This window comes from Triticum aestivum, chromosome 3D (assembly GCF_018294505.1).
Source record: "Triticum aestivum cultivar Chinese Spring chromosome 3D, IWGSC CS RefSeq v2.1, whole genome shotgun sequence".
Taxonomy (NCBI): Eukaryota; Viridiplantae; Streptophyta; class Magnoliopsida; order Poales; family Poaceae; genus Triticum; species Triticum aestivum.
The window spans coordinates 81,456,387-81,468,181 of record NC_057802.1 but is presented as its reverse complement, the minus strand read 5'-3'; positions in this window follow the sequence as shown (position 1 = coordinate 81,468,181).

Sequence of the window (11,795 nt, the reverse complement as noted above, 5' to 3'; positions counted from 1 at the left end):
ATATAAGTGAAGCATGAGAGAATAATAGTTTCTATAAAACAAAACCACCACCGTGCTCTAAAATATATAAGTGAAGCACTAGAGCAAAACTATATAACTCAAAAGATATAAGTGAAGCACAATGAGTAGTCGAATAATTATGCAACTATGTGAAGACTCTCCCATTTAATAATTTCAGATCTTGGTATTTTATTCAAACAGCAAGCAAAACAAAATAAAATGACATGACGCTCCAAGCAAAACACATATCATGTGGTGAATAAAAATATAGCTCCAAGTAAAGTTACCGATGGATGAGGACGAAAGAGGGGATGCCTTCCGGGGCATCCCCAAGCTTAGGCTCTTGGTTATCCTTTAATATTACCTTGGGGTGCCTTGGGCATCCCCAAGCTTAGGCTCTTTCCACTCCTTATTCCATAGTCCATCGAATCTTTACCCAAAACTTGAAAACTTCACAACACAAAACTTAACGGAAAACTCGTAAGCTCCGTTAGCGAAAGAAAACAAAACACCACTTCATGGCACTGTAATGAACTCATTCTTTATTTATATTGGTGTTAAACCTACTGTATTCCAACTTCTCTATGGTTTATAAACTATTTTACTAGCCATAGATTCATCAAAATAAGCAAACAACACACGAAAAACAGAATCTGTCAAAAACAGAACAGTCTGTAGTAATCTGTAACTAACGCAAACTTCTGGAACTCCAAAAATTCTAAAATAAATTGGTGGACCTGAGGAATTTGTCTAGTAATCATCTGAAAAGAATCAACTAAATAGCACTCTCCAGTAAAAAGTTTTAACTAATCTCGTGAGCGCTAAAGTTTCTGTTTTTTACAGCATTATCATAAAGACTTCACCCAAGTCTTCCCAAAGGTTCTACTTGGCACAAACACTAATTAAAACACAAAACCACATCTAAACAGAAGCTAGATGGATTATTTATTCCTAAACAGAACCAAAAAGTAAGAAACTAAAATAAAATTGGGTTGCCTCCCAACAAGCGCTATCGTTTAACGCCCCTAGCTAGGCATGATGATTTCAATGATGCTCACATAAAATATAAGAATTGAAACATAAAGAGAGCATCATGAAACACATGACAAGCACATTTAAGTATAACCCACTTCCTATGCATAGGGATTTTGTGAGCAAACAACTTATGGGAACAAGAATCAATTTGCATAGGAAGGTAAAACAAGCATAACTTCAAGATTTTAAGCACATAGAGAGGAAACTTGGTATTATTGCAATTCCTACAAGCATATGTTCCTCCCTCATAATAATTTTCAGTAGCATCATGAATGAATTCAACAATATAACCAGCACCTAAAGCATTCTTTTCATGATCTACTTGCATAGAAATTTTACTACTCTCCACATAAGCAAATTTATTCTTATCAATAATAGTGGGAGCAAACTCAACAAAATAACTATCATATGATTGAAAATTAAGATCAAGATGAAAAGTTTCATGGTTATCATTATTCTTTATAGCATACGTGTCATCACAATATTCATCATAGATAGGAGGCATGCTTTCATCATAGTAAATTTGCTCATCAAAGCTTGGGGGACAAAAAATATCATCTTCATCAAACATAGCTTCCCCAAGCTTGTGGCTTTGCATATAATTAGCATCATGGGTATTCAAAGAATTCATACTAACAACATTGCAATCATGCTCATCATACAAAGATTTAATACCAAACATTTTAATACATTCTTCTTCTAACACTTTGGCACAATTTTCCTTTCCATCATACTCACGAAAGATATTAAAAAGACGAAGCGTATGAGACAAACTCAATTCCATTTTTTTGTAGTTTTCTTTTATAAACTAAACTAGTGCTAAAACAAGAAACAAAAAGATTCGATTGCAAGATCTAAAGATATACCTTCAAGCACTCACCTCCCCAGCAACGGCGCCAGAAACTAGCTTGATGTCTACTACACAACCTTCTTCTTGTAGACGTTGTTGGGCCTCCAAGTGCAGAGGTTTGTAGGACAGTAGCAAATTTCCCTCAAGTGGATGACCTAAGGTTTATCAATCCGTGGGAGGCGTAGGATGAAGATGGTCTCTCTCAAACAACCCTGCAACCAAATAACAAAGAGTCTCTTGTGTCCCCAACACACCCAATACAATGGTAAATTGTATAGGTGCACTAGTTCGGCAAAGAGATGGTGATACAAGTGCAATATGGATGGTAGATATAGGTTTTTGTAATCTGAAAATATAAAACAGCAAGGTAACTAATGATAAAAGTGAGCACAAACGGTATTGCAATGATAGGAAACAAGGCCTAGGGTTCATACTTTCACTAGTGCAACTTCTCTCAACAATAATAACATAATTGGATCATATAACTATCCCTCAACATGCAACAAAGAGTCACTCCAAAGTCACTAATAGTGGAGAACAAACGAAGAGATTATGGTAGGGTACGAAACCACCTCAAAGTTATTCTTTCCAATCAATCCATTGGGCTATTCCTATAAGTGTCACAAACAGCCCTAGAGTTCGTACTAGAATAACACCTTAAGACACAAATCAACCAAAACCCTAATGTCACCTAGATACTCCAATGTCACCTCAAGTATCCGTGGGTATGATTATACGATATGCATCACACAATCTCAGATTCATCTATTCAACCAACACATAGAACCTCAAAGAGTGCCCCAAAGTTTCTACCGGAGAATCAAGACGAAAACGTGTGCCAACCCCTATGCATAGGTTCATGGGCGGAACCCGCAAGTTGATCACCAAAACATACATCAAGTGAATCACGTGATATCCCATTGTCACCACAGATACGCACGGCAAGACATACATCAAGTGTTCTCAAATCATTAAAGACTCAATCCGATAAGATTACTTCAAAGGGAAAACTCAATCCATTACAAGAGAGTAGAGGGGGAGAAGCAACATAAGATCCAACTATAATAGCAAAGCTCGCGATACATCAAGATCGTGCCAAATCAAGAACACGAGAGAGAGAGAGAGATCAAACACATAGCTACTCGTACATACCCTCAGCCCCGAGGGTGAACTACTCCCTCCTCGTCATGGAGAGCGCCGGGATGATGAAGATGGCCACCGGTGAGGGATCCCCCCTCCGGCAGGGTGCCGAAACAGGGTCTCGATTGGTTTTTGGTGGCTACAGAGGCTTGCGGCGGCGGAACTCCCGATCTATTCTGTTCCCCGAAGTTTTTAGGGTATATAGGAATATATAGGTGAAAGAAGTACGTCAGGGGAGCCATGAGGGGCCCACGAGGGTGGAGGGCGCGCCCAGGGGGGTGGGCGCGCCCCCCTGCCTCGTGCCTTCCTCGTTGTTTCCTTGACGTGGACTCCAAGTCTCCCGGGTTGCTTTCCTTCCAAAAATAACTTCTCCAGAAGGTTTTATTCCGTTTCGACTCCGTTTGATATTCCTTTTCTTTGAAACACTGAAACAAGGGAAAAAACATAAACTGGCACTGAGCTCTGGGTCCATAGGTTAGTCCCAAAAATAATATAAAAGTGTAAAATAAAGCCCATTAATCATCCAAAACAGAATATAATATAGCATGGAACAATAAAAAATTATAGATACATTGGAGACGTATCAGCATCCCCAAGCTTAATTCCTGCTCGTCCTCGAGTAGGTAAATGATAAAAACAGAATTTTTGATGTGGAATGCTACTTGGCATAATTTCAATGTAATTCTTCTTAATTGTGGTATGAATATTCAGATCCGAAAGATTCAAGATAAAAGTTCATATTGACATAAAAGTAATAATACTTCAAGCATACTAACTAAGCAATTATGTCCTCTCAAAATAGCATGGCCAAAGAAAGTTCATCCCTACAAAATCATATAGTTTAGTCATGCTCCATTTTCGTCACACAAGAATGCTCTCATCATGCACAACCCCGATGACAAGCCAAGCAATTGTTTCATACGTTAGTAATCTCAAACTTATAAACCTTCACGCAATACATGAGCGCGAGCCATGGACATAGCACTATGGGTGGAATAGAATATGATGATGGGGGTTATGTGGAGAAGACAAAAAATGGAGAAAGTCTCACATCAACGAGGCTAATCAATGAGCTATGGAGATGCCCATCGATTGATGGTAATGCAAGGAGTAGGGATTGCCATGCAACGGATGCACTAGAGCTATAAATATATGAAAGCTCAACAAAAGAAACTAAGTGGGTGTGCATCCAACTTGCTTGCTCACGAAGACCTAGGGCACTTGAGGAGGCCCATTATTGGAATATACAAGCCAAGTTCTATAATGAAAAATTCCCACTAGTATATAAAAGTGACAAAACAAGAGACTCTCTATCATGAAGATTATGGTGCTACTTTGAAGCACAAGTGTGGTAAAGGATAGTAACATTGTCCCTTCTCTCTTTTTCTCTCATTTTTTGGGCCTTCTCTTTTTATGGCCTTTCTCTCTTTTTTTATTATTATTCCTCACTTGGGACAATGCTCTAGAAAATGATGATCATCACACTTTTATATACTAGTGGGAAAACTCAATCCGATAAGATTACTTCAAAGGGAAAACTCAAACCATTACAAGAGAGTAGAGGGGGAGAAGCAACATAAGATCCAACTATAATAGCAAAGCTCGCGATACATCAAGATCGTGCCAAATCAAGAACACGAGAGAGAGAGATCAAACACATAGCTACTGGTACATACCCTCAGCCCCGAGGGTGAACTACTCCCTCCTCGTCATGGAGAGCGCCGAGATGATGAAGATGGCCACCGGTGAGGGATCCCCCCTCCGGCAGGGTGCCGAAACAGGGTCCCGATTGGTTTTTGGTGGCTACAGAGGCTTGCGGCGGCGGAACTCCCGATCTATTCTGTTCCCCGAAGTTTTTAGGGTATATGGGAATATATAGGTGAAAGAAGTGCGTCAGGGGAGCCATGATGGGCCCACGAGGGTGGAGGGCGCGCCCAGGGGGGTGGGCGCGCCCCCTGCCTCGTGCCTTCCTCATTGCTTCCTTGACGTGGACTCCAAGTCTCCCGGGTTGCTTTCCTTCCAAAAATAACTTCTCAAGAAGGTTTCATTCCGTTTCGACTCCGTTTGATATTCCTTTTCTTCGAAACACTGAAACAAGGGAACAAAACAGAAACTGGCACTGGGCTCTGGGTCAATAGGTTAGTCCCAAAAATAATATAAAAGTGTAAAATAAAGCCCATTAATCATCCAAAACAGAATATAATATAGCATGGAACAATAAAAAATTATAGATACGTTGGAGACGTATCAATCAGTCCGAAGCTTTTTGACATAAGCGTCGCATCCCCAAACTTTAAGAAACGACAGCTTAGGTTTCTTGCCAAACCACAGTTCATACGGTGTCATCTCAACGGATTTAGACGGTGCCCTATTTAACGTGAATGCGGTTGTCTCTAATGCATAACCCCAAAACGATAGTGGTAACTCGGTAAGAGAGATCATAGAATGCACCATATCTAATAAAGTAGGGTTACAACGTTCGGACACACCATTACGCTGTGGTGTTCCAGGTGGCGTGAGTTGTGAAATGATTCCACATTGTTTTAAATGAAGGCCAAACTCATAACTCAAATATTCGCCTCCGCAATCAGATCGTAGAAACTTTATTTTCTTGTTACGATGATTCTCCACTTCATTTTGAAATTCTTTAAACTTTTCAAATGTTCCAGACTTGTGTTTCATCAAGTAGATATACCCATACTTACTCAAATCATCTGTGAAGGTCAGAAAATAACGATACCCGCCGCGTGCTTCAACACTCATCGGACTGCATACATCGGTATGTATTATTTCCAATAAGTCATTAGCTCGGAGTTTTAGTCATCTTGCCCATGAGGCATGGTTCGCAAGTATCCAATGATTCATAATCAAGTGATTCCAAAAGTCCATCTGCATGGAGTTTCTTCATGCGCTTTACACCAATATGACCTAAACGGCAGTGCCACAAGTATGTTGCATTATCATTATGAACTTTGCATCTTTTGGCATCAATATTATGAATATGTGTATCACTACGATCGAGTTTCAACAAGAATAGACCATTCATCAAGGGTGCATGACCATAAAAGATATTACTCATATAAATAGAACAACCATTATTCTCCGATCTAAATGAATAACCGTCTCACAATGAACAAGGTCCAGATATACTGTTCATGCTCAACGCGGGCACCAAATAACAATTATTGAGGTCTAAAACTAATCCCGAAGGTAGATGTAGAGGTAGCGTGCCGACGGCGATCACATCGACCTTGGAACCATTCCCGACGTGCATCGTTACCTCATCCTTAACCAATCTTCGTTTATTCCGCAGCTCCTTCTTCGAGTTACAAATATGAGCAACCGAACCAGTATCAAATACCCAGGCGCTGCTACGAGCATTAGTAAGGTACACATCAATAACATGTATATCAAATATACCTTTGTTCACTTTGCCATCCTTCTTATCCGCCAAGTATTTGGGGCAGTTCTGCTTCCAATGACCATTCTCTTTGCAATAGAAGCACTCAGTTTCAGGCTTGGGTCCAGCTTTGGGCTTCTTCCCGGGAGTGGCAACTTGTGTGTAGTTCCCTTTCTTTCCCTTGCCCTTTTTCTTGAAACTAGTGGTCTTGTTAACCATCAACATTTCATGCTCCTTCTTGATTTCTACCTCCGCAGCCTTAAGCATTGCGAAGAGCTCGGGAATCGTTTTGTTCATCCCTTGCATATTATAGTTCATCACGAAGCCTTTGTAGCTTGGTGGAAGTGATTGAAGAACTCTGTCAATAACACTATCATCTGGAAGATCAACTCCCAGCTGAGTCAAGTGATTATGATACCCAGACATTTTGAGTATGTGTTCACTGACAGAACTGTTCTCCTCCATCTTGCAACTATAGAACTTGTTGGAGACTTCATATCTCTCAATCCGGGCATTTGCTTGAAATATTAACTTCAACTCTTGAAACATCTCATATGCTCCATGACGTTCAAAATGTTTTTGAAGTCTCAGTTCTAAGCCGTAAAGCATGGCACACTGAACTATTGAGTAGTCATCAGATCGAGCTTGCCAGACGTTCATAACATCTGCATCAGCTCCTGCAGCAGGTCTATCACCTAGCGGTGCATCAAGGACATAATTCTTCTGTGCAATAATGAGGATAATACTCAAGTTACGGGCCCAGTCCGTGTAGTTGCTACCATCATCTTTCAACTTAGCTTTCTCTAGGAACGCATTAAAATTCAGGGGAATGGTAGCTCAGGCCATTGATCTACACCATAGATATGCAAAACTATAAAACTAAGTTCATGATAAATTAAGTTCAATTAATCAAATTACTAATGAAATCCCACTTAAATAAACATCCCTCAAGTTATTTAAGTGATACATGATCCAAATTAACTAACCCATGACCGATCATCACGTGAGATGGGGTACTCATCAATGGTGAACATCTCTACGTTGATCATATCTACTATATGACTCACGTTCAACCTTTCGGTCTCCAGTGTTCTGAGACCATGTCTGTACATGCTAGGCTCGTCAAGTTTAACCCAAGTATTCTGCATGTGCAAAACTATCTTACACCCGTTGTATGTGAACGTAGAGTCTATCACATCCGATCATCACAAGGTGCTTCAAAACGACGAACTTTGGCAACAGTGCATACTTGGAGAGAACACTTTTATCTTGAAATTTAGTGAAGGGATCATCTTATAATGCTACCGCCGTTCTAAGCAAAATAAGATGCATAAAAGATAAACATCACATGCAATCAAAATATGTGACATGATATGGCCATCATCATCTTGTGCTTTTGATCTCCATCTCCAAAGCATCGTCATGATATCCATCATCACCGGCTCGACACCTTGATCTCCATCGTCGCGTCAGGGTCGCCTCGCCAACTATTGCTTCTACAACTATTGCTAACGCATAGCGATAAAGTAAAGCAATTACATGGCGTTTGCACTTCATACAATAAAGAGACAACCCTAAGGCTCCTGCCGGTTGTCGATATTATAGAACATGATCATCTCATACATCAACATATATCACATCACGTCTTGACCATATCACATCACAACATGCCCTGCAAAAACAAGTTAGACGTCCTCTACTTTGTTGTTGCATGTTTTACGTGGCTGCTACAGGCTTCTAGCAAGAACCGTTCTTACCTACGGCAAAAACCACAATGGTGATTCATCAAGTTTGATGTTTTAACCTTCTTCAAGGACCGGTCGTAGTCAAATTCGATTCAACTAAAGTAGGAGAAACAGACACCCGCCAGCCACCTTTATGCAAAACTAGTTGCATGTCAGTCAGTGGAACCAGTCTCATGTGCGTGGACATGTAAGGTTGGTCCGGGCCGCTTCATCCCACAATACCGCCGAATCAAAATAAGACGTTGGTGGTAAGTAGTATGACTATCACCGCCCACAACTCTTTGTGTTCTACTTGTGCATATCATCTATGCATAGACCTGGCTCTAATGCCACTAATGGGAAACGTTGCATGGAAAACAAAAAAATTCTATGCACGCACAAGATCTATCAAGGAGATGCATAGCAACTAGAAGGGGAGTGTGTCTACGTACCCTCGTAGACCGGAAGCGGAAGCGTTTAGTAACACGGTTCATGTAGTCAAACTTCTTCGCGATCCAACCGATCGAGTACCGAATGTATGGCACCTCCGCGTTCAGCACACGTTCAGCTCGGTGACATCCACGCCTTCTTGATCCAGCAAGACGGCGAGGTAGTGGATGATTTCCAGTAGCACGACGGCGTGGTGACGTACTAATGAAATCCCACTTAAATAAACATCCCTCAAGTTATTTAAGTGATACATGATCCAAATTAACTAACCCATGACTGATCATCGCGTGAGATGGGGTACTCATCAATGGTGAACATCTCTACGTTGATCATATCTACTATATGACTCACGTTCGACCTTTCGGTCTCCAGTGTTCCGAGACCATGTCTGTACATGCTAGGCTCGTCAAGTTTAACCCAAGTATTCTGCATGTGCAAAACTATCTTACACCCGTTGTATGTGAACGTAGAGTCTATCACATCCGATCATCACAAGGTGCTTCGAAACGACGAACTTTGGCAACAGTGCATACTTGGAGAGAATACTTTTATCTTGAAATTTAGTGAAGGGATCATCTTATAATGCTACCGCCGTTCTAAGCAAAATAAGATGCATAAAAGATAAACATCACATGCAATCAAAATATGTGACATGATATGGCCATCATCATCTTGTGCTATTGATCTCCATCTCCAAAGCATCGTCATCATATCCATCATCACCGGCTCGACACCTTGATCTCCATCGTCGCGTCGGGGTCGCCTCGCCAACTATTGCTTCTACAACTATTGCTAACGCATAGCGATAAAGTAAAGCAATTACATGGCGTTTGCACTTCATACAATAAAGAGACAACCCTAAGGCTCCTGCCGGTTGTCGATATTACAGAACATGATCATCTCATACATCAACATATATCACATCACGTCTTGACCATATCACATCACAACATGCCCTGCAAAAACAAGTTAGACGTCCTCTACTTTGTTGTTGCATGTTTTACGTGGCTGCTACAGGCTTCTAGCAAGAACCGTTCTTACCTACGGCAAAAACCACAATGGTGATTCATCAAGTTTGATGTTTTAACCTTCTTCAAGGACCGGCCGTAGTCAAATTCGATTCAACTAAAGTAGGAGAAACAGACACCCGCTAGCCACCTTTATGCAAAACTAGTTGCATGTCAGTCGGTGGAACCAATCTCATGTGCGTGGACATGTAAGGTTGGTCCGGGCCGCTTCATCCCACAATACCGCCGAATCAAAATAAGACGTTGGTGGTAAGTAGTATGACTATCACCGCCCACAACTCTTTGTGTTCTACTTGTGCATATCATCTATGCATAGACCTGGCTCTAATGCCACTAATGGGAAACGTTGCATGGAAAACAAAAAAATTCTATGCACGCACAAGATCTATCAAGGAGATGCATAGCAACTAGAAGGGGAGTGTGTCTACGTACCCTCGTAGACCGGAAGCGGAAGTGTTTGGTAACACGGTTGATGTAGTCAAACTTCTTCGCGATCCAACCGATCGAGTACCGAACGTACGGCACCTCCGCGTTCAGCACATGTTCAACTCGGTGACATCCACGCCTTCTTGATCCAGCAAGACGGCGAGGTAGTGGATGATTTCCAGCAGCACGACGGCGTGGTGACGGTGATGTTGATGCTATCTCCGCAGGGCTTCGCCTAAGCACTATGAAAATATGACCGAGGGTGTAAACGGTGGAGGGGGGCGCCGCACGCGGCTAAGAGATTGTCGTGGTAATGTGTGTCGCCCCCTCCCACATATATATATAGGTGGGGGGAAGAGGGGAGCAGCCATGAGGCGCCCCAAGTAGCTCCGAATCCTACTTGGGCTCCTGCCCTCGCCGCCCCCTTCCTTATTTGCCGAAGGGGGAAAGGAAAGGGGGGAGAGGGAAGGAAGGGGGAGGCCGAATCCCCCTCCTTCCTTCCCCCCATGGGTCGTCTGCCTTAGGGGGGTCGCCAGCCCCTGTGGGGTGTGCTCCCCTCTAATGGCCCAATAGGCCCATCACCCTCTCGGGGGTGTCCGGACCCCCCCCCCTCCGGTATTTCGATGACTACCCGATACACTCCGAAACACTTCCGGTGTCCGAATACCATCGTCCTATATATCAATCTTTTCCTCTGGACCATTTTGGAGCTCCTCGGCATGTACGTGATCTCATCCGGGACTCCGAACAACATTTGGTCACCAAATCATATAACTCATATAACACTATATTGTCAACGAACATTAAGCGTGCGGGCCCTACGGGTTCGAGAACTATGTAGACATGACCGAGACACCTCTCCGGTCAATAACCAATAGCGGAAACTGGATGCCCATATTGGCTCCTACATATTCTACGAAGATCTTTATCGGTCGAACCTTATGACAACATACGTAACTCCCTTTGTCCATTGGTATGTTACTTGCCCAAGATTCGATCGTCGGTATCTTCATACCTAGTTCAATCTCGTTACGACAAGTCTCTTTACTCGTTCCGTAATACATCATCTTGCAACTAACTTCTTAGTCACTTTGCTTGCAAGGCTTCTTATGATTGTATTCCCGAGAGGGTCCAGAGATACCTCTCCGATACTCGGAGTGACAAATCCTAATCTCGATCTATGCCAACTCAACAAACACCTTTGAAGTTACCTGTAGAGCATCTTTATGATCACCCAGTTACATTGTGATGTTTGATAGCACACAAGGTATTCCTCCGGTATCCAGGAGTTGCATAATCTCATAGTCGAAGGAATATGTATTTGTCATCAAGAAAACAATAGCAATAAACTGAACGATCAATATGTTAAGCTAACAGATGGGTTTTGTCCCGTTATCAAATGACAACACATGTCTATGGTTAGGAAACCTTAACCATCTTTGATCAACAAGCTAGTCTAGTAGAGGCTTACTAGGGACACGGTATCTGTTTATGTATTCACACATGTGTTTAAGTTTCCGATCAATACAATTCTAGCATGAATAATAAACCTTTATCATGAATAAGGAAATATGAAACAACAACTTTGTTATTGCCTCTAGGGCATATTTCCTTCAATAACATGACAGCCATTAGGGGAGATTGTTGTAGCATGATTATTGGGGTGTTACACCCATGCCCCCCACCCATGACGCGCCACTGGTGTGAATCCTTCTCCGATGAAGAGGAGGTCATCCTCGCCC